Below are 24,680 nucleotides of genomic sequence, written 5' to 3'. Positions count from 1 at the left end.
TGAATTTGCCTCTAAAACTTTCTGAGCAGAAGAGTGATATGAAAAATACTCCATTGGAGGAAGATTAACTGTTTGGATATTGGGGTCGGGTACCAGCTAAGAATCACAATTTATGTCATTCCCTGGTAAATCATTATTTGAGGTTTCTTCACTGTGTAATTACTTTATCCTGGTCCCTTGGTCATTTGTTATGGTTCCCCTCCCGCCAAATCTTGATCCGGGTTTAGGAAGAACACTGGTACCTGTTGGTTTTCATCTAGAGCAGAGGCTTCTGCTTCTGGCTGGTCTTGTCGCCAGAGACTTGCCTTCCTCTGGCTGATTATTTACAAAATCATCTGAATTTGCTCTCAGGGACGTTACGTCAGGCAGCTCCCTCTGAAAAGCATCAAAGATATGCTTTCACCTCAGGGAGAGCACGTCTCCAGAGGCTCCTCTCTTCCAAGTGTCCTAAAACAAGTGGGTGACTGTTTCACGAGGTTTTCTCTTTTGCTGGGAGTCCACATTATAAAGTTCTGAGAGCAAGGAAAACAAGCCTTCCAGATTGTCAGGCTCTTTAAATGAGGTGCTCTGCGGAGGGAAGAACGGCAGACACAGGCTGGAGGACTTGGCGTGGCGCTTTTAGAGGGTCAGCCCGCATTGTCGGTCTGGTAGCGGGATTCCACCATCTGGAGGCCATCTGCCTCTCCGCGTCTCACAAGTCTCCCGGCAGCCCCACTGTTGCATCCTGTCCTCAAGTAAATAAGCCATAAAGGTGCTGGAAGGACCAACACGATGAAGACTCCAAAGACGCCGCCGCCCTGTGTGAGCAGAGGGCCAACGACGGGGTCGCAGCCCTGTGGCGGGAGTCTGAGTCCTTCCTGTGGAGGTTTGCGCCCAGTACATCCGGGTCCTCCCGCACAGTATCTTCGCTTCCGGTGGCGTTGCTTTCCCGCCACAGCTGACTGAGCGGTCACAGCCTGGGGAGAAGTTGGGTTCCTGCACGTGGTGTGGAGGACGGAAGCGCCTGGGGGGAGGAGTTCACGGTAAGGAGAACGGGGTTGTTAAACGAGGTGGCGGGCAGTGGTAGTATTTGTTTGCCGAGCTATGGCAGCAAACTGTACACGTAACGCAAGAACTGCACTAACCTCGCTTGGTTTCCTCTAGCTGACGATTATGTGATCCTGAATGGAATGAGCCTAAAAATAGGCTTACTTTTCAAATTTTTAAAATGTTTGCTTATTTATTTAAGTATAATTTGTTTTCAAGTTAGCTAACATGCATTGTGTATATAGTGTGCTCTTGGATTTGGGAGTAGGTTCCCATGATTCATTGCTTACATATAACACCCGGTGCTCATCCCAACATGTGCCCTCCTTAATGCCCATCACCTATTTTCCCTGCCCCTCGCCACCATCAACCCTGTTTGTTTTCTGTATTTAAGACTTTCTTATGGTTTGCCTCCTTCTCTGTTTGAAACTACTTTTTCCCCTTTCCTTCCCCGTTGGTCTTCTGTTAAGTTTCTCAAATTACACATATGAGTGAAAACATATGATACCTGTTTTTCTTTGACTGACTTATTTCACTCAGCATAATACCCACATTGTTGCAAATGGCAGAATGGCAGAATTTCATTTTTTCTCATTGCCAAGTAGTATTCCATTGTATATATAAACCACATCTTCTTTATCGACTCATCAGTTTATGCACATTTGGGTTCTCCCCATAATTTGGCTATTGTTGAAAGTGCTGCTATAAACATTGATGTACATGTGTCCCTATGCATCAGCACTCTTGTATCCTTTGGGTAAATTCCTAGTAGTGCTATTGCTGGGTTGTAGGGTAGTTCTATTTTTAATTTTTTGAGGAAGCTCCACACTGTTTTCCTGAGCAGCTACACCAGTTGCATTCCCACCAACAGTACAAAAGTATTCCCCTTTCTCCACAGATGTTCCTCGCCAACATCTCTTGTTTCTTGAGTTGTTAATTTTAGCCATTCTGACAAATGAGAGGTGGTAACTCATTTTGGTTTTGATTTGTATTTCCCTGATGATGAGCAATGACAAGCATCTTTTCATGTGTCTTTTGGCCACCTGGATGTCTTCTTTGGAAAAGTGTCTATTCATGTCTTCTGCCCATTTCTTCACTGGGTTATTTGTTTTTTAGATATTGAGTTTGATAAGTTTTTTTTATAGATTTTGGATACTAGCCCTTTACCCTATATGTCATTTGCTGATACCTTCTCCATTCCGTAGGTTGCCTTTTAGTTTTGTTGTTTATTTCCTTTGTGCTGCAGAAGCTTTTTATCTTGATGAGGTCCAAATTGTTCATTTTTACTTTTATTTCCCTTGCCTTTGGAGACATGTTGAGTACTAAGTTGCTGCAGCTGAGGTCAAACAGGTTGTTGCCTGTTTTCTCCTCTAGGGTTTAGGTCTCTTATTTAGGTCTTTCATCCATTTTGAGTTTATTTTTGTGTATGGTATAAGAAAGTGATCCAGTTTCATTCTTCTGCATGTTGCTGTCCCGTTCTCTCAACACCATTTGCTGAAGAGACTTTTTTCCATTGGATACTCTTTCCTGCTTTGTCAAAGAAGAGTTGGGCATACATTTGTGGGTAATGTTTATTTATTTTTGAGAGAGAGACAGAGTGTGAGCAGGGGAGGGCAGAGAAAGAGAATCCAAAGTAGGCTCCAAGCTCTGAGCTGTCAGCATGCAGCCAGACAGCGGGCTGGAACCCACAAGACATGAGATCATGACCTGAGCTTCTTAACAGACTGAGCCATCCAGGCACCCCTAGAGGCTTAAAACTTGTTAATGGCTTCTCATTCGCCAACCTCACCTGATTCCACACCTCTAAGCATCCTGTGTGTTGGGCCTTCTGTCCTTTAACTTCCTTGAGTTCACCATGCTCATCCTGTAAGCCCCTTGCTCATTTGTTCTCTCCAGAACTCCCCATCTATCTCTTTGCCCCTCTCACCCCTGACTGAAGATTAGCTCATACTCATTCCTCAGCATCACCAACTGTCACTTCCTTGGAGAGGCCTTCCTGGGCCAGCTTTTTTTATAATAAATACTTTTATATGTGCTTTTCCTTTGTAGCATTCTGCGCATCCCCCCCTTCTCAATTACATCTCTTTTTGTGTGACTATTTGATAAACCTTTGTCCTTTGGTAACAGGGTACATGTCTGCATTTGTTCACCATTATTTCTGTTGTCATCACTATGAGAAACAATAAAAATCATTGCTTCTCTGTGTCTTTCATGATTGTGTGTGTTGGGCAGGGGGGAGAAGTGAGGTGGTTAAGAAGCTGAAAAGGCAAGTTAAATTTTTCTAGATAAGAGAACTCTAATCCTTTTAGCTTCACTCCACGTTGCCTAAGTAAAGTAACTTTATATTTCATTACTGAGCCACTTGCGCTCTGAGACCTGTAGGGCATGGAAATGATAGGGTCTTAAAATCTGACTGTTAAAATTAAATATTATATCCAGTAAGTGAGATAAAGCTAAAAGCATTCAAGCCATTCTGAGAACATTTCCACAAACAATAAGACCTTTCCTGAAACTCTGCAAAATCATTAGGGATTCTTGGTTAAGACTTCTCAGATTACTGCCTAGAGAAGTAGAGGCATCTGTAGCAATGTAGAAAAAATAACTTGAGATGGTCTTTGAATTGCAAGAATGAAATTCAAAACTTTACACAAAATTTTTAGCTAAGTCTTTGTTTTTTTGTTTTGTTTTGTTTTTCAAATTTGTATTTAAATTCTAGTCAGTTAAGATACAGTACAATATTGGTTTCAGGAGTATAATTCAGTGATTCATCCCTTACATACATAAGTGCTCTCCTTAATACCCATCACCCATCTAGCCCATCCCCAACCTATCTCCCTCCATCAGCCCTAAGTTTGTTCTCTATCTTTAAGACTCTCTTACAATTTGTTTCCTTCTTTCTTTTTCCTTTTTCTCCCCCTCCCATATGTGCATCTGTTTTGTTTCTTAGATTCCACATATGAGTTAAAGCATATGGTATTTGTCTTTCTCTAACTTATTTTGCTTAGCATAATACAGTCTAGCTCCATCCACATTGTTGCAAATGGCAAGATTTCATACTTTTTGATGGCTGAATGATATCCCACCGTATATATACATATATACATGTACATACATCTTCTTTATCCATTTTTCAGTCAAAGGACATTTTGGCTCTTTCTATAGGTTTGCTATTGTTGACAATGCTGCTGTAAACATGAGGGGGCATGTACCCCTTCAAATCTATATGTTTATTTCCTTTGAGTAAATACCTAGTCGTGCAATTGCTGGGTCATAGGGTAGTTCTATTTTTTACTTTTTGAGGAAACTCCGTACTGTTTTCCAGAGTGGCTGGACCAGTTTGCATTCCTACCAATAGTGTAGGAGGGTTCCCCTTTCTCTGCATCCATGCCAACACCTATTGTTTCTTATGTTTTTAATTCTAGCCATTCTGACATGCGTGAGGTAGTATCTTACTGTGTTTTTGATTTGTATTTTTCTGATGATGAGCGAGCATCTTTTCATGTGCCTGTTGGCCATCTGGATGTTTTCTTTGGAAAAGTGTCTATTCATGTCCTCTGCCCATTTCTTAATTGGATTATTTATTTTTTGGGTGTTGAGTTTGATAAGTTCTTTCTCGTTTGGATACTAACCCTTTATATGTTGTTTATATGTCATTTGCAAATATCCTCTCCCATTCTGTAGGCTGCCTTTTAGGTTTGTTGATTGTTTCCTTCAGTGTACAGAAAACTTTTAACTTGATGAAGACCCATCAGTTCATGTTTGCTTTTGTTTTCTTTACCTCCAGTGACATGTCTAGTGAGAAATTGCGGGGGCCAATGTCAAAGAGGTTGTTGCCTGTGTTCTTGTCTACAATTTTGATGGTTTCCTGTCTCACATTTAAGGTTTTCATCCATTTTGAAATCATTTTTGTGTATGGTGTAAGAAAATGGTCTAGTTTTATTCTTCTGCATGTTGCTGTATGGTTTTCCCAAGACCATTTGTTGAGGAGACTGTCTTTTTTCCATTGGATATTCTTTCCTGCTTTGTTGAAGATTAGTTGACCATAGCTGTGGGTTCACTTCTGGGTTTTCTGCTCTGTTCCATTGATCTATATGTCTGTTTTTGTGCCGGTACTATACTATCTTGATCATGGCAGTTTTGTAATATAGCTTGAAGTCTGGAGTCATGATGTCTCCTGCTTTTTTTTTTTTTTCAAGATTGCTTTGGCTATTCCAGGTCTTTTGTGATTCCATACAAATTCAAGGTTGCTTTTTCTAGCTTTGTGAAAAATGCTGGTGGTATTTTGATAGGGATTGCATTAAATGTGTGGATTGCTTTGGGTAGTATGGATATTTTAACAATGTTTGTTCTTTCATGAGCATGGAAAGTTTTTCCCTTTTTTTTTGTTCTCTTCAATTTCTTTCATAAATGTTCTTTAGTTTTCAGAGTATAGATCTTTTGCCTCTTTAGTTAGGTTTATTCCTGGGTATCTTATTATTATTGGAACAATTGCATATGGGATCAATTCCTTGATTTATTTTTATCCTGCTTCATTGTTTATGTATAGAAATACAACAGATTTCAGCATGTTGATTTTATATCTTGAGACTTTGCTGAATTCATGTATTCTAGCAAATTTTTGGTGGAGTCTTTCACACTTTCTACATATCATGTCATCTGCAAATAGCGAAAGTTTGACTTCTTCCTTGCCAATTTGGATGCCTTTTATTTCTTTTGGTGTCTCATTGCTGAGGCTAAGACTTCTAGTACTATATTAAATAGTAATGTCGAAGGTGGACAGGGCTGCCTATCTTATTCCTGACTGTGGAGAAAACACTCTCAGGTTTTACTCATTGAGGATGGTATTAGCTTAAGGTCTTTCATATATGGCCTTTATGATGTTGAGGTATGTTCTTTCTATCCCTACTTTGTTGAGTTTTTTTTTTTTTTTTTTATCAAGAATGGATGCTGTATTTGTCAAATGCTTTTTCTGCATCTATTGAGAAGATCATATTGTTCTGATCTTTTCTTTTATTAATGTAGTGTATCACATTGATTGATTTGTGGATATTAAACCACCCTTGCAGCCTAGGAAGAAATATCACTTGTTTGTGGTAATTCTTTTAATGTACTGTTGGGTTCAATTTGATAGTATTTTGTTAGAAATTTTTGTATCCATGTTCATCAGAAATATTGGCCTGCAATTCTACTTTTAAGTGGGGTCTTAAAAGGTTTTAGAATCAAGGTAATGCTGGCTTTGTAGAAGGAGTTGGGAAGTTTTCTTTACATTTATATTTTTTGGAGCCATTTGGGAAGAATGAGTATTAACTCTTCTTTTAATGTCTGGTAGAATTTCCCTGGGAAGCCATCTGGCCCTGGACTCTTGTTTATTGGGAGATTTTTGATTACTGGCTCAATCTAATTGCTAGAAAAGAAATTTTTTATTTCTTCCTGTTTCAGTTTTGGTAGTTTGTGAAATTCTAGGAATTTTTCCATTTCTTGCAGATCACCTAGTTTGTTGTCGTATAATTTTTCATCATATTGTTTTATACTTGTTCATATTTCTGTGGTATTCGTTGTGATTTCTCCTCTTTCATTCATGATTTTATCATGGGTCCTTTCTCTTTTGTTTTTGATAAGTCTGGCTATCATTTTATCAATTTTATTAATTTCAAAGAACCAGCTCTTAGTTTAATTGATCTATTCTACTAATTTTTTCTGTTTCTAGATCATTTATTCCTTTTCTCATTTTTATTGTTTCTCTTCTTCTGCTTGTTTTAGGGCTTATCTGCTGTTCCTTTTCTGGCTTCTTTAGGTGTAAAGTTAGGTTGTGTTTCTGAGACCTTTCTTGCTTTTTGAGGTAGGTCTGTATTACAATATACTTCCTTCTTAAGACTGTCATTGCTTCATCCCAAAGATTTTGCACAGTTGTGCTTTCATTTTCATTTGCTTCTATGTACTTTTTTTTTTTTTTTTTTACCTCTTTTCTAATTTCCTGGTTAACCCATTCATTCTTTTTTTTTTTTTTTTTTTTTTTAAATTTTTTTTCCAACGTTTATTTATTTTTGGGACAGAGAGAGACAGAGCATGAACAGGGGAGGGGCAGAGAGAGAGGGAGACACAGAATCAGAAACAGGCTCCAGGCTCTGAGCCATCAGCCCAGAGCCTGACGCGGGGCTCGAACTCACGGACCGCGAGATCATGACCTGGCTGAAGTCGGACGCTTAACCAACTGCGCCACCCAGGCGCCCCAACCCATTCATTCTTTAGTAGAGTATTCTTTAACCTCCATGTATTTTGTGACTTTCCAAAGTTTTTCTTGTGGTTGACTTCAAGTTTCATAGTGTTGTGGTCTAAAAATATGCATGGTATGTTTTTTATCTTTTTGTTGAGGGCTGATTTGTGACCCAGTATGTGATCTGTTTTGGCAATGTTCCATGTGTACTCAAAAAGAATGTGTATTCTGCTGCTTTAGGATAAAATGTTCTGAATATATTCATTAAGTCCATTTGGTCCAGTGTGCCACTTAAAGCTATTGATTCCTTGTTGATTTTCTGCTTAGATAATCTATTGCTGTAAGTGGGTCGTTAAATTCCTTCACTATTATTGTATTATTACCAGTGAATTCCTTTATTTTTGTTGTTAATTGATTTATATATTTGGGTTCTTTCAAGTTTGGGGCACAAATATTTACAACTGTTAGATCTTCTTGATGGATAGACCCCTCAATTTTGATATAATGCCCTTCTTCGTCTCTTGTTACAATCTTTGTTTTGAAATCTAGTTTGTCTGATATAAGTATGGCTACTCCGGCTTTCTTTGACATCCATAAGCATGATAGATGGATCTCCATCCCCTCACTTTAAATGTCAGGTGTCTTTAGGTCTAAAATGGGTCTCTTGTAGGCAGCATATAGGTGGATCTTGTTGTTTTCATTTTTTGGTTTTTTTTTTTTTTAATCCATTCTGATACTCTCTGTCTTTTAATTGGGGCATTTAGTCCATTTACATTCAGAGTGATTATTGAAATATAGGAATTTAGTGCCATTGTGTTACCTGTAGAGTTGTTATATCTGGTGATGTTCTCTGTTCCCTGCTAGTCTTCGTTGCTTTCATCTTTTTTTTACCCACTCAGAGAGTCCTCTTTAATAATTCTTGCAGGGCTTGTTTAGTGGTCATGAACTCCTTTAGTTTTTGTTTGTCTGGGAAACTCTTTATCTCTCCTTCTATTTTGAATGATAGCCTTGCTGGATTAAATATTCTTGACTGCATATTTTCCCATTTAGCACGTTGAATACATTCTGCCATTTCCTTTTGGCCTGCCAAATTTCTGGACAGGTCTGTTGCAAAACTGACCTATCTTCCCTTGTAGTTTAAGGACTTTTTTCCTTTGCTGATTTCCAGATTATTTTCTTGTCAATGTATTTTGTGAATTAGATTATGATATATCTAGGTGTAGGCCGATTTATGTTGAATTTAATGGGAGTTCTCTTTGCCTCCTGGATTGTGATGTCTAGGTAAGTTTACAGCTGTAATTTGCTCAAATAAAACTTCTGCTCTTTTTGTCTCTCTTCATCTTCTGGACTCCTATGAAATGAATGTTGATACATTTTAAGAAGTTGCTGAGTTCCCTAAGTCTACCTCTGTAATCCAAAAGCTGTCTTTTCCTCCTCTTTTCAGCTTCATTATTTTCCATAATTTTATCTTCTGTGTCACTGATTCGTTCCTCTGCTTTGTCCATCCTCACTGTCATGGGATTCATTCAGGTTTGCATCTTGGTTATAGCATTTTTAATTTGGGCCTGACTAGATTTTAGTTCTTTTATTTTTTAGTAATGAATTCTCTAGTGTCCTCTATGCTTTTTTTAAAGTGCAGCTAGTATCCTATAAATGTTGTTTTAAATTCTAGTTCAGACATCTTATATCTGTATTGATTAATTCCCTTGTTGTAATTTCTACTTCTTGTTCTTTCTTTTGGGGTAAATTGCTCCACCTTGTCATTTTGTCCAGAAAAAAACAAAACAAAAAACAAACAAACAAACAAAAACACAAAACAGATCTTGGGTGTGTTTTGGTCTGCTTGTTAAATGAAGCTAGATCCAAAAAATAACAGTAAAAAAAATACATAGATATAAAATTAAAAAATAAAACTAATAACATTAAAAAATAAAAATAAAAAGGAAGCTAAATCCTATTTCCCCTAGAGTTGGAGCTTGCAGCACTCTATGATCAGTAGACTTGATATGTGTGAGGGGTTTGTGCTGGTCTTCTGGGGGAATGGCTTGTTGTGCTGATTCTCAGGTGGACTTGCTGTAGTGGAGATGCCCAGGAAGTGGGCAGCGGGGCAGTGGCTTCGTGTAGCTGCTGCATTTTCCACTTGGTGGCACTGTTAAACTCACTGAGGTAGGTCACTACTGGTGGGGGAAGGTTGAAAATCACTTTGCCTTTCTCTCTTGTCTCAGGATTGGAGAGCTGTGTCCACCAGTCCTCAAGAAGCCCTCACAGACCAGCAAACAATCACCCTTCCTGTGTCCTCAGTTTCCTTCAGATCCCCTGCACCCTGTCTGTGTCTGAGTTGTATGCCTGCCAGGCAGCATAGCCCTTCTGTATTTTATCTCTGGCTTGACTGTGTTTCTACACTCTAAACTTTGGAGACCCCTGCAGCAGGGCCCCATGTTGATCTTCCAGGAAAGGGTCTCATTGCACTGTGATGGTGCTGGCTTGTCCCAGAAAACAGTTGTGTGAGCAGCTTGGAGTTTATGGTAAATCATAGCACAAAGGCAGTGTCAAGGTTTGCTGTCCTCAGCTGGTGTCTCTGTTCCTATGCTGGTGAATGGCACAGCTCTGTGGTGCCTGCTGGGTCTTTTGTCCCTGGAGAGGCCATATCACCTCTACCAAAAGCACTCCAAGCAGGGGAACTGTTTTCCCCCATGTGACTTAGGGGATTCTCAGACCCCTCTGCCTGCTACCAGGCCTCTGCCCTCCCTCCCCAGCAGAGCACCACCAGGTGTGACCCTAGTGACACCTGACACTGAGGCGCTGACATCTGAGACTTCAGACTCTGTGCTCTGCTGTTTATAAAAAACTGTGGTATTTAAACCCTCTCCTTTTTCCCAGTCAGTGGTTTTGGGGAAGAGTTTTCCTGTGAATTTCTCCTCGTGTGTTTTCATTCTTTTTTCACACTTTCTCTCAGCGATCATGGCTCCCATCCCTTTGCAATGCCTTTGGCTCTTTTCTCTCCCAAATCAACTCTCTGCAGTTCCTACCTTCCATAAGGTGGTTGTTTTGTTTTTTTCTTTTTGGCTGATAGACGTGTAGCTTTGCTCTCAGTCCTCAGATCAATTTCTTGGGAGGTAAAAATAATTTAATATTTATCTAGCTGTGTTTGAGGTAGAAAGCAGGGTTGGTGCTTGCCAAGCAAGGTGCCTTACTCCTCTGCCATCTTAACCCCACCTCTAGGTAAGTCTTTGTTGCAGACAGTTCATAAATATATTTTTTGCCACGTGGCCAAGGTAACACAACAAGCATTTTGTGTAGTGATGACAGGATTTCCCTGTGTCCAGTCTACTGTGTGGGTAAGCCACGTTAAAGCCTTGTGAATGACTTAAATTATATTCTTGACATTATGCTGGTAACCCTCTCCTAGTAAGCAATGAGTAAATAAGCTGATGAAGACCTCATGCAGCTAATAGTGTGATTAGATTAGGAAGAGCATGGTTGCAGGAGATGACTATCTGTATTTTTATATATATTTTTATGATTAGAATTGCATTGGATTGTATGTTTTATTTTTTAATTTTAATTTTAATTTATTTTTAGAGAAAGGGAGAATGCACATGAGTGGGGTAAGGGGCAGATGTGGAGAGAAAATCTTAAGCATCTTAAGCAGGCTCCACACTTAGCATGGAGCCTGACAGGGGGCTTGATCCCACTACCCTGGGATTATGACCTGAGTTGAAATCAAGAGTTGGATGCTAACCAACTGAACCACCCCAGTGCTCCTGGGTAGTATGTGTTAAAAAAGATTGCAACCATGTTTCCCATTTCCATATGCTTTTCTAAAACCTTCCGCATTCAAGGGTTGAGGTCTTTACTCCTCTCTTTGAAATTGGGTGGCATTTTGTGGTTGTACTGACAAAGAGAATGTGGTAGAAGTAACTGCGTGGTTTACAAGGCTAGGTAAAAATATGTGATGTGGCTTTCACTTTTTTTACTATATCTCAGGATGTTCACCTTTGCAACCCAGTGACCATGTTGTGAGGAATTTGAAGCCATAGGGAGAGGCCAGGAGTAGGTTTATCAGCTCATAGACCCAGCTAAGGTTTCAGCCTATGGCCATTATCAATTCACGTATGCATGAACTTTCAGTTGATTCTAGCCCAGCCTTTGAGCTGTTATGAATGATGCCAGGTAGAGCAGAGATAAGTTGTCCCCACAGAGCCTTGTCTAAAATACAAGTTCATAAGCAAAATAACTACTGGTATAAGACACTAGATTTTCAGGTGGCTTGTTAAACAGCAGTGGATAGCTAGAAAAATAGTCCTAAACATGGAGCAAACCATTCCATTTCAGCTTGCCTCTGAACTTTTTTTGATGCTATTTCTTGTGACCAAAATACCCTTCCTTTCCTTCCTCTCCTTCCTCTCCCATTCCTTGCACTTGTTTAATCTTCCTGTTTATTTTTCTTGAATCAGCTCGGTGTTAATTTATTTAGTGAGTCTTCTATACTTGTACCTTTTCAATGTGTTTAAACCTTAATAACAGTTTTGGTCACAAGGACTTTCAGAATCCATTTAATTGTCTAATGTCTACACTTGTTGGTGCATTCATCTTTGTATTACTCATCCTTGTATCGTTAATCTTTGTACACCCATGGTGTAACAAAGTGCCTGGCTCTACGATCTGCTACCTGTGTGAACTTGGCTGAGTTAATAAATTTACCCAAGACTCCCTTATATTATCTGTGAAAGGAGATAAAAGTTCCAACTCATAGAATTTTGTGAATTTTGGAGAATAAAGTCATCTAAGCTGCTGGCACTGAGTAAGTACTACATAAATGTAGCTATTACAATTATTAAAATAACCTCAAAATAGGAGAAAACACTCAGCATTCAAGAAAGCATATCCAACAAATAATATTCTGATATACATTAGTGAGAGTTCTTAACCCCACTCTTCTGCTCTTCCACTGAGCAGCTTGGAACCCATTACATTTCCCCACAATATGATTTTCTTTATACACTGCTCACAGAGGGAGGGTAGGTATACAGCTTAGAAAAGGAATATCAGTTGGACTGATGAATGGATTTCAAAACTTATAAAAGAAACAAAAGTCTTGAATACCAAGTTCTTGAGGCAAAAAAGCTTGGCTTTGGATATCAGAATCCAAACTCCTGGAGGTAATGAGACATGGAGATTATGCCAAAATCAACAGAATGTATGACGATATAAGGGTTAATGAGAGAGATCCAAATCCTGCTTTGTATCCTGTCACTCCCACGTCCCAAGCAGAAGGGAATTGGTGCATTCTATTCCAGGTTTCCATGTGTAGCTATGGTATCCTGGAAGCCTGTTAGAAGCCCCTTGGTTATCAGGGGGCTGGTTAGCAGACCAGCTTTGGCCTGATGAATAACCTGAGCTAATAGTTCTGAGGACCTCTTCACAGAATCCTTTGTACCCTGTGGGTGAGACAAAAGATCCAATGAGGGTACATAGTGTTGAAAGAGATCCAGTTAACTTGAAGGAACCTGGCTCAAGACAAGAAAGATATGGAGTATGTGTATATGTGTGTGTGTGTGTGTGTGTGTGTGTGTGGTGGGGACAATGGCTAGAGGCCATTATCATCAGGGCCTACCAACCCATGACAGTAAGCTCCTGTTGAAGAGATTTACAGCTTAGCAGCTACCAAACACTGTAGTAGTTACATTTTTTTCCTGGTATGATGTATAAACTCCCAGGTGTGGATGACTAATTTGGATACAACTAATTCATTTAGGCAGAGACTCCTTTTTTTTTTTTTTTCAATTAATCCCCCTTTAGAATTCAAGTGAATGGACAGCATGGTGATGTCCAGACTATTGAAGCAGCACCCCACTGCAAACTCAGTGGATTTAGGACAATCTATTGACTATTTCCTGTTGAAAGCCCTTCCAACAGCATGAATCTCATCAGTGTGGTTTCCCAGTACACTCAGCCAGCTCTCCCCACCAAGAAGCCAATGCACAGGCTTTTGTGGAGGCCAGCAAAAATATTCGTCTCCTGGAGACGTGCTGCCTTGTCAAGACTTGCAGCTCTCAGCAACATTGAGCTTCTTATCACTATAATCTGGAAAAGCACATGCTGTTCTTAACAATCTTGGCAACAGGCTTTATGAGAAAATTTTGTGGAAGTTGTCTTTTCCAGTTATAGCTAAACCACCAGGGTCAAATTCTATTTTGTACACAAGATCCACTGATGAATACTGTCGCAAAACCTGCAATATCCAGAGATAAAATGTTTTAAATTCTGAATCATGTGCTATTCAGAAGAGAAGCACAACAGGGGAAACAGAAGAGAGGAGCAGTTCTAAGAGGGGATATTTATCAGATGGTCTAAGCTATTGTCCTAGTTCCAACAGTTACTAGCTCTAAGGCCCAGAAAGGTATCTTACTTCTTTGTTCTTCAGTTTTCTCTTTTGTGTAATAGACAAAAATACCAACTTACCCTGTGGGATTTGGGGATTAAATGAGAAATGCCTACAAAGCATAGTGCCAGGCATTTTGTGACTTCTCAATGAACATTGACTACTATTGTCATGTTTATTATTATTTCTGGCATTGATGGTTGACAGGAAATGTTGGTTGCCTACCCTGCATCCATTTCCTGCTGCCCCATCTTTCTTGTAAACTGAGTATTGATTTTGTGTATTTGTTTAGAAGCTACATACTGTGAAATTTTGACTGAAAACTTGCTCACTAACAATAGATTCCCTTCTATTTCTGGGCACACTGGAGAATGGCACTTCCTCACTTGCTTGAGGGCAGGCATTGCCATGTGACTTGCTGTGGCCAATGAAATAAAAGAGATGGTGCTTGTCATTTCAGCCATTGGCACTCCAGATAATAAAAGTCTCAAGAGAAGACAATTAATGCAGAAACTTTTGTCAGAATATGATAGGCATGTAGCATGAGTGAAAAATAAAACTTTCCAGCTTCAAACCTTTGAAATGATTATAATTAGCTGTCATCTGTTACCATAACTTTATTTAGCCCATCCTAGCTGGTAGAGAGAATAAACTTCACAAAACCTGTTTTACTCTTTGATAGCTATTTTGTACAGTATCCTTTATTTATTTTTCAGAAATTATGTTTACTACAATCAACTTTTTTTGTACAAATTCCCAGAAATTATTAGTTTATAATTGTTTTGTTCTTATCATAATGCACTCATTTTAGCTTTTGCCATTGTGAGTTTTCTTTTGTGGCTATTTTTTTTTAACAAGCTCACTTTTCTTTTGTCAAAATTTGCAGATCTAAATTCCAATAAGAAGAGGTAGATATTCTGTAATTTTCTAATCAATAATGAAGAATTATTAAAAAGGCAGCTACATGGAAAGGACTTTAGGACCAAATTGATAGGTTCCAGACCTGTCTCTGCCATGGCCTCTGTGTCACTTGGGATAAGTTGCTTCTTTGTGCTTCACTGCTCTCATCTATAAAAAAGGGTAATATTAGCATCTAACTCATAGGGTGTTTTATAATATCCTATTATAATTCTATAATTAATTTTCTGATGAGAGTTAATAAATCACTTTTCAAAAACTCTTAGAATGGTGCTAAGCTTTTAAAAACTATATATTTTTAAGTGAATAAAATGTACAAGCTTAACTAGTGTCCATTTTATCTTATTTTTTTGTTTATTTGTACAAAATATAATTCTTATTTGCTCTGTTCTTGTGGCTGTAAATTCTATCAACAAGATGTTAGTTTTTGTTGGTTTTAATCTGTAAAAATTTCACCAAGAATAGAATATCATGTATGAATGTTACTAGTGATATATGTTATAAATTATTTTAAAAGTTATATTTAAATTTTAGCTAAACCATGTGAAAACTGTGAATCATTCTTCACAAATATTTTAGGATTATTCTATGTCCAAGATTGGTCTATTGTATTACAAGTATAACTTTCTGTATACTTTGAATCACTGTAGTCTGTGTCCTTTGAAGTGAAAAGCAAGCAGCAGAGTAAATATTTCAGGTCACATAGCACTGGAGTTAAAAAGGCAATCTAGAGAGAGTAGAATCAATATTTTCTACTTCCTTTTTTTCCCCCACACAGGGATGAATCTTCTACACATTCATACATTGTTATTCAGTTGTCCAACAGATGGTAATTGAGTGCCAGCTACATACCAGCAATTGTCTAGGCACTGTGTATGTAACAGCAAACAAACAAACAAACAAACAAACAAAGCCCTTTCTTCATGGAGCTTGCATTTGAAACAGGGGTAGAGGGAAATAGACAAAAGCAAAGAAATACATATTTAGGTGATAATAAGTGCTTTGGAGAAAAAGCAGACTAGGGAAGATGGACAATGTCTGAGTATGAAATAGGGAAAGCAAGAGAGCAAGATGAAGTGGTGTATAGAAGAAGAATGCTCTAGGTGGAGGGACAGCTTAAAGACCCTGAGAGGGGGCGACTGCTTGGTTTCTCTGAGGTAGACTAGTGATATGTAGGCCATAGTAAGGCATTGTAGGGACTTTGACTTTTACTTTGTGTGAGTTGGGAAGACAATGGATGTTTTCAGGTGGAGGAATGACACTGTCTGAGCTCATGGACCATAGAGCTGGACTGCTTCAGTGGAGGGTTGGCTCCCTGACCTGTTAGCTAAGTGGCTTTGGGCAAATTGCTTTTTGTTAGGGTCTGTGCTTTCTTTCCTATAAAATGGGATGATCATGGCACCTGCAATGTGAGATTAGAATAAGGACCAAAACAGTTAATATTTGTAACATGCTCTGAATGGTTCCTGGTACATACAAAATGCTGTGGAAATGTTTGCTATGTGAATTAAGGTATTTCAAAAAGTATCACTTTGTGGTATGGATTATTTATCATGTGTATGACTGTTACATGGAAAGCACTCTGTAAATAACATTCAACTCCAGCATTTTAGGTTTGTGTGTTTATGTATTTATGCATTTATTTATTTATTTGAGAGCCTGTGTGTGAGAGCAGGTGAGGGATAGAGAGGGAGAGAGGGAATCCGAAACAGGCTCAGCACTGTCAGCACAGAGCCCGATGGGGTCTGGAACTCATGAACTGTGATGTCATGACCTGAGCCTAAATCAAGAGTTGGATGCTTAACCAACTGAACATTCCATGTGCCCCTCAACTCCAGTGTTTTTAAAATACGGATTGTGGTCTGATTCATGAAGTATCAAAGACATATTTAAGAAGGCAGGAAGCACTGTAGAAAGAATGATGAACTTGCAAATGGAAGACATATAGGTCTGGTGTTACTTTTCCACTGAGATTCTGATTCTGACTTATTTGAAGTGATGTAGGTGGGCTGTATTTGGATTGTGTGATTTTCATATTAGAATTTAATTTAGATAATATGAGATTTTTTTCTATAAATGATTTGAAATGGAGCAAAGGGCAGTATCTTTGCTTTTTCCTTTCTTGGGGGATATTGTGGTAGTGGCATGGAGATGAGGAGTGCCATTGTAACATTCAGATGAATATGCTTAAGTCTGAGATGTCTGGGATGGTGGCCTGCTTTCCCAGGCAGGGCCTTCAGGATACTCTACACATTTACCCCAGAGTTACATATCCTGATTCAGAACCAAAATGCGACATTGGCAAAGGAGATTTCTAGATATATGAACTGGAGGTAAAGTCTCCTAATTATTCATGGTTTACACTGGCATGCAAGGGATTCAGAGGGAATGAGGGTATGAGGAATCCTCATGAATCTCATGTTTGTGTGTGCATATGAATGTGTGCTCATGTGTGTATAGCTTGTATTACTATTCTTTTAGACCAGAAGGAATTTAATACTTTTACTTGGAAACGTTAATTTTTTTCTCTTGATAACGAGCAGTGGATGGCTTGAAAATAAGATTAGTTATAGAATAAAATCAGTATAGAACAAATGAGCCTACCTTTTCTTTATACATGTCCTCGTAAAAGAAAAGTTGCTGGACATCTCCATAAGTAGCCATTTTAATTTATATTTATCTTTATATTTGTAGTAGTGATTATATAAGCTTCCCTTTCTGTGAAACATAGCTAGACATTCATTTACTTGCAAATCTCAAAAAACATTTTGAACAACCTAATAAAGGTGTAAGTATTTAACGTATTTAAAGAGTCAAATAGGGGCACCTGAGTGGCTCAGTCAGTTCAGTGTCCGACTTTGGCTCAGGTCATGATCTTGTGGTTCATGGGTTTGAGCCCCCCACATCAGGCTCTGTGCTGACAGCTCAGAGCCTGGAGCCTGCTTCAGATTCTGTGTCTCCCTCTCTCTCTGCCCCTCTCACATTCATACTTTGTCTCTCTCTCAAAACTAAACATTAAAAAAAATTTAAAGAGTCAAATAATAGTAAGTACTGAAATATCAGCAATTTGTGGAACATGTAAATTAGTGGCAGAAGATTTTATGTACATACATATATACCTATTATTTATATTTGATTCTAAGCATTTCATGTATAACTTCACCAAAATGTATCTACCTTAGAAAGCCTAATTCTTAGAATTTGGGGTTCATTCAACTTTTTGAAAATATGATAAAAGGTAAGGTCTCTATTTCTAAAAATGAACATACCCACCAAATTTTGCATATATTTTTAGTGATCTTCTGAAATGCAGCCATATATCCACAGGATACCCCTCTAGCAACCATAAACAAGTTCCAATTCATTTTTTGGTTTGTATGCATTTTGATGCTATGTTAGCTAACTCATATTTGTATCTGTTTTGCTACAAGTTTAAGTACCAGGGATCTCTTTTATCAGTACTGCTGGGAAATGTTTACCTTTTAGAAAGGTCATTGGGTCTTCCCTTTTCCATTTATTACCCTGTATTCTATATGTCAATTTAAATGTGTCTCTCCTCTTTTAAACCATAAACTTTTCAAGGGCTGAGACAAAGTCTAGTTTCAAGAGGTGTCTCCAGCCTATAAGACCATGTCTGGCCTTAGTAGGCCCCCAGTAAATACTTGAATAAGCAAATGAGCAAAGTATTACTCTCATTAAGCACTCAAGAAACCAAAGTGTTATGAGGTTCAGTGATTTGCCCAAAGTCAAACAGTAAATAAGTGGTATAGTTGATATGACACTCAAGGCTGCTGACTCCCTGTCCAAGGACTTTTTCAATACATTACTTGCCAGGGATAAAAAGACGAGCTGCAGAATAAGTCACTGAAAATGTGTGATACCTTGTTAGAAATAAAATCTAAACAGCTTGGGACTGACCATGAGGATGGAGTATAACTGTGCAAAGTCCCATGATATGGGTCCCAAAGAGGAAAAGGAAGGGAATATTCAGGTTGAGAGAGGCTTCTACAGAGTAAGATAATACATATATTAAGGAACTCTTTTATATTCTTCAAAACATTGGCACATTTGGAATGTGTAGAATATGGATTTAAAAAGTGGTTTAGGGGCGCCTGGGTGGTCAGTTAAGCGTCCAACTTCAGCCAGGTCACGATCTCGCAGTCCGTGAGTTCGAGCCCCGTGTCGGGCTCTGGGCTGATGGCTCAGAGCCTGGAGCCTGTTTCCGATTCTATGTCTCCCTCTCTCTCTGCCCCTGCCCCGTTCATGCTCTGTCTCTCTCTGTCCCAAAAATAAATAAACGTTGAAAAAAAAAAGTGGTTTAATCTTTAAAATAAAAGTATTTAAGAATGTGAGATTGTTAAGTATTCTCTTCTTCCATTAGTTTAAGAAATATCTCTGATATCAGATTGCAAACCCAGTTAACTGATTAACTGGTTGAACCCTATTGTATATTCTTATATATAATAATCATTTCTCTCAACCACACACCAACGTCCACAAGAGAACTCAGCAATGTCTTTTGTTCATGACATGTCTGTGTTGTTTCTGTAATTTTTATGTAGAGTAATAATCATGTTCCTTGTTTTATAAATGAGAATTTTGGATATTTGTGAAAACAAAAGGTGGATTTCATTGATGCCTTATTTATTTATTTTTTTTTATCAACTTCTTAACTTCATCCACTCAAGATGGTTGCTTCATGGTAAGTGGCACAGAAGACCAAAAATGTCTTGTTTAATAGCTGAAACAATCTTTTGAGTCACTGATTGATTTTTAAATTTTATTTCCATTTAAATTTGTACAAGATAGTCCTCCTGAAGTTTGCCATATCTTTCACTGTAGAAACAAGCCAATAGAAGGTGTTTCTTAGTAAAGCCTGCCACTAGTGTGAGCAAAATCAACTTGAACATATTACTCTAAATTTTTTTTGAAGAGTGATCTCATAGTTAGCATGAACAACTTCTAAATGGGAATGGTTGTGGATATGCTGTTTAGAGAATAGCCTAACTTTTAGAGGAATTTAAGTAATTTCCTGTTTTGGGCTTACATGAAATATGCAGGAAAGTTGTGCTTTTGTTGACATTGGTTGAAAAATCTATTTGGTTATAAGGATCTTTTCAGTTTTTTGGATTCATTTTGAAGTCTGGCACTAAGAAAGCATTAGGAAAATACTGAGGAAAGAGAGGCTTGTTACATCTAGCCCTATGACATTTGACTTCCCTCTATTTTTCTCTCTTTTCAAAAGTTAATTTATTAATCTTTAGATACTCATCTGTTGACAGTGAACAATCACCCTCAAAAAGCAGCAGCAGCATTTGTGAAATATATCCTTTAGTATAAGTATGTTCATAGCATGAGATCATAAATAGATTTGTATTTAGAATTGGAGAAAGCCACAGATGGTGTGAGCTTTTGGGGGTAAATACCGTTACTTAAGATATGTCACACGATTTCATATTGAGAAGCCCATATCACACCAACATCCTCCATTGTCTGAAATTGCCATCATTGGCATTGTAAGGAATGATGGCAATGCCATCATTGGCATGTCTTCTTATTTTTTTTTTTTTTAATTTTTTTTTTCAACGTTTATTTATTTTTGGGACAGAGAGAGACAGAGCATGAATGGGGGAGGTGCAGAGAGAGAGGGAGACACAGAATCGGAAACAGGCTCCAGGCTCCGAGCCATCAGCCCAGAGCCCGACGCGGGGCTCAAACTCACGGACCGCGAGATCGTGACCTGGCTGAAGTTGGACGCTTAACCGACTGCGCCACCCAGGCGCCCCGACATGTCTTCTTATTAACAGACATGGAAGTCTGTGATGTCCTACACACACACTCACACACATACACACACACACCCCACTGAATTAAGGCAAATATAAAGAACTAAGCTAATTAAACTAATAAGCATAGTTATTAAGATACCTACAGGGAAAAATCATGTGTTCTTAAAGACTTCAAGTCATTTCAAACATGTGTCAGGGTTCTAAAGTTGGTCTCAAATGTAACATTTTTTGCTACTTGGAAGGGTAAAAAATTAAACCATTAGTTCCCATTAGCTCAACAGCAAAAGTACTTTGTCACATTAGCTATCCAATACCTGATCTGACAAGGGCACTGACAAAAAAGAAGATAGATTACATGCATTTATTTTTCTATTTTCTGTTGGGGCTTAGGGGAAGCTGGTGTGGGGGGAAGAGTAGCTGTAACAATCTAGATTTTGCAACGCTGAGAGGGGATTAAAGTCTGGGATGAGGAGCCTAAAGTAGAAATTCCAGGAGAGAAATGGGCAGTGGCAATCAGCATTGTAGTCTTCTTTAATACTAGAGCTCCAGCCTACAGAGAAGGTAGACGTCAGCAAAGGGATAAGTGACACTTGAGTATGTTATCACAAGTCATAGAACTATTTGGAATTATAGCAGCATCACTGCCATTCTCTCTCTCTCTCCCTCCCTCTGTCTCTCTCTCTTTTTGCTAGGCAGGTGAAAAAGGCATTGTGACAGGATAGTTTGAACAAAAACAAAAATGGAGGGATGATGATGGACTCAGACAAAGAAAACTTCTCATATACGATACTGAGAGAGGATACTTGAAGAAAGGAGATCTTTATAATAGTCAAGGGGGGCACTGACAATATGCTAAGCACTTCTGTAAGTGTTTTTCTCATGAAATACTTAAGATAAACCCTATGAGATAGATACTATTTCCATTTCCATGTTTTAAGGGAAGACATTAAGGCTTAAAGATAGTAACTTTCCCAGGATTTTTAATGTTTCTAAGGGCATTTAAAGCCAGAATGATACATAAAGGTGGCAAGTAGCAGAATTGAGATTGAAACCTAAGGAAGGGCAAAATAATTTTAATTATATATTCAAAGGGGGACCATGGTGTGTTTTGTAGTTCTAGAGGATAGAAGTAGGAATGAATGAGAAGTTAAAAGAAAGTGTAAATTTCAGTACATTGTAAGGAAGGGCTTTCTGAAGTTTGATTTAATCCTAGGGAAAAAGGACTCCTTTGTAAAATAGTGAGATTCCTAATATCAGACACATTAAAGTGAAGATTATATGTCCATATGTTAGAGAAGCTACAAAGGAATTTCAGATGTGAGTAGGAATGGTTAACCAGGAAAACTTCCAGTCCTTGTGATTGAAAATTAACATCTTGTGAGCTTTTTAACATCAGCATTCTTAGGTATTTTGGGGCCTAGAAAGTAAGAATTCAGTCTTAGGTAACTCTGGTAGCAAAAATAAGAAAGGAAAATGTAATCTCATTTCAATAAAAAGGTAGAAAATGAGTTTATTAGTTGGGGGGGATAAACCTTTTCTTTGCTCTCAGGGGGCAGAATGCAAGTATCTGTATTTCTTTGCTCTCAGGGGGCAGAATGCAAGTATCTGTATTTGGTTGTTAGGCTCAGTCAATGAAGCAGGGGATTTAAATGATTTTAAATTATAAATATTGTCAGTCTCATTTGCATTTGTATCTTTGTATCATTGATCATCACCATCTGTAATTGGCATCCAATGCTCAGTGTTTGACACATGTCTATGCTTTGTGGGCCTGAGAAATATACATGGATAATCTTTAAAAACTATGTATTTGTCACATATTTATACATTATCCAAATTTAATCACATATGGTAATGACTTCTCATTAGCACTATTTAAATATAGTCTTAACAGTGATAAAATTCGTACTAGCCTGGTAGTCCCAGCAGATGGAAGACCAACGAAGCTTCCTCTCTTATAATTATTTGTCAGCTGGATCTACTACTTTTTGAATAAGAAAACACCCCCTACTTTCTCCACAAGACTTTTCTTGTTTACTTACGCTGAAGATGTTGGAGAAATGAAGACCTACATCATGAGGGATAGACTAACTCTGTAAGACAAAAGACAAAAGGAATCATATTTAACACTGCTAGGTTGAGCAAAATGAAAGAGTGAACATATGTCGTATGGGTCATACACCTAATAGCAATGGAGAAGCAAAGTAAATGGAATACGTTGCAGATTAGAAATGTAATTATTAATTCTAATTTTTGGCAAGTAGCTAGAAAATAGAAAATTTCTTATTGATAAGCCTCCTAAGGATTAAGGAAGGCTTTTAACCACAAAAATCTAAAGCATCCCCTTTGGGAGTGGTACCTACTGATTTAGTTCAATTAAGTGAGTTACAAAACATTATTGTGGGGGCACCTGGGTGGCTCAGTCAGTTAAACATCTGACTCTTGATTTCAGCTTAGTTCATGATCTCATGGGCTGTGAGATTGAGCCCCTCCTTGGACTTTGCTGACAGCTCTGAGCTGGTTTGGGGTTCTTTCTTCCTCTCTCTCTGCCCCAACTTCTCTTTCTCTTTCTCTCTCTCTCTCTCTCTCTCTCTCTCAAAATAAATAAACTTAAAGAAATTATTCTGCAAAAACCCCTGGATTTGGCTTTGCAGAAGACATAAAATGAGATATAATATCCACTTTAAGAAGTTTACCATCTGGTACAGGATCAATCAAATGAATCAATAACATTAATAAAATGCAGTATATCACATGTATTATAACGGGAGTATAAACAAAATACAGTGGGGTTCAAAGGAAGGAAGGCTCACTTCTTGTTTGCTGTGGGGAAAAGATACGACTTCTTGGAAGAAATTACATTTGAAAAATGGATGGAATATTTACAGCTGGAAAAAGGAGAAAGGGCGTACCAGGCAGACAAATGATTAAGGGAAGATGAGAGGCAAGTGTGAGTCAGTTTTGAGAAAGTGTGCCAGATAGAGTGGAGCATAGGTATGTGAAGAGGTAAGAAATAAGAAAAATACTGGAGGGGCTGGCTGAAGCCAAGCATGGTAAATTTCCTGTATTAGGTTGATGGGTGTGTGTATGTGTGTGTGTGTTTTTTTCATAGGTGATGAAGGGTCATTAGAATGTGTGGAGTTGAGGGATAGCAGGGTCACAGGGCTGCCCAGTGTTGTGTGAAGATTGTGTGCTGCAAATCATAGAGGTTGTCACTCACATGGTAACTTTATATTTTATATGTACTACTATTATATTTCTGTATTTAGAACTATGATCATGTTTAATATATTACATTATGGCAGGTTACCTGACGGATGTCAACTTCATCTTGAAGGTGAAGATGCCTTTTTTGATTTGTACAAAAGCACATATGGGCTAATGATAGCTTGTGACAGCTGTGCGTAAGTGGGTACAGCTTTAAGCAGAAGCTAGGACGTATTACTTCAAGGAAAGACAGGAGGCTTTGACGAAAGTAAATACTAAGGAGCTTAACTTGGAAAAGATAGGCTGATGTAGAATCTAGTTGGGAGGCAATGGAAGGACCCATACAGGACTTCAAAGATGGTGACAGATAGTGGTGACAGATAGGAAATAGAAAAGTAAGATGGGAGATTTATTGAGGTAGGTGGAAGGGAAATAGATGGAGGGCAGAGCTGAGAGGCTTCATTTTGAATACATTTTGGAGCTGGAGGTGTTAGCTGAACATCCAGGTAGAAGTGGTAGCCATTAGACTGAAATGTTGATCTGAAGGGCAGGGAGGAGTTGGGCTAGAGTCATCCACATAAATGTGATTGCTGAGGTAACCGGAGAGCCTTTAGAGAGAGGCAAGTGGAACATTACTGGTGTCAGAAGCAATCCTCCTTCTTATCACATTTTGCTCTCTAAAGCCGAAAGAATTAAGAATAAACCTTGCAAAAGGAGCTTGCTTTCTTGGTAATGTGGTTGTTGGATAGTGTGTTTCCTTTCCCATTCCTGCCAGTCATCAAATACAGTCAGAACACTAACGTTTATACATAAATATGTCATTTTTTCTTTTTAAGATTAGATAGGGATATCAGCAGGAGAGGCTTTTAAACCAAAGGCAGAATCATTGATGTCTTGGTAATGTTTTAATGGAGAGATAGAATCACAGAAGTCAGTTATAAAATACAGTTAGAAAGCAATGTCAAAACCACCTAAAAACATTTTTATTTGACCCTTTTATGGACCTTGTATGTGGCTCCATATTTTCATCTCATTCTGATATTTCCATCTTAATCGATGCTAATATTAATTTCATTTTATAAGGCCATAAATTTGACAATAAAAGATAGTCCAGAAGTACGTTGTGTGGCAGAGAAGCGAT

General features: G+C 38.3%; 1 protein-coding gene across 1 annotated transcript in view; it reads right to left on the bottom strand.

Moving 5' to 3' along the window:
* ABCB5 (ATP binding cassette subfamily B member 5) overlaps positions 1–918 on the bottom strand; it is a 140,639-nt gene extending 139,721 nt beyond the window's left edge. The window contains exon 1 of the mRNA XM_045495045.1: positions 243–918. The gene's annotated coding sequence lies outside the window, so the exon portion shown is untranslated. The remainder of the gene's footprint in view (positions 1–242) is intronic.
* Between the last annotated feature and the right edge of the window lie 23,762 nt (positions 919–24,680).

The sequence above is a fragment of the Leopardus geoffroyi genome, chromosome A2 (genome assembly GCF_018350155.1).
Source record: "Leopardus geoffroyi isolate Oge1 chromosome A2, O.geoffroyi_Oge1_pat1.0, whole genome shotgun sequence".
NCBI classification, from domain to species: Eukaryota; Metazoa; Chordata; class Mammalia; order Carnivora; family Felidae; genus Leopardus; species Leopardus geoffroyi.
Note: the sequence above shows the minus strand (reverse complement) of the source record. Positions and strands in the feature narration are given on the sequence as shown.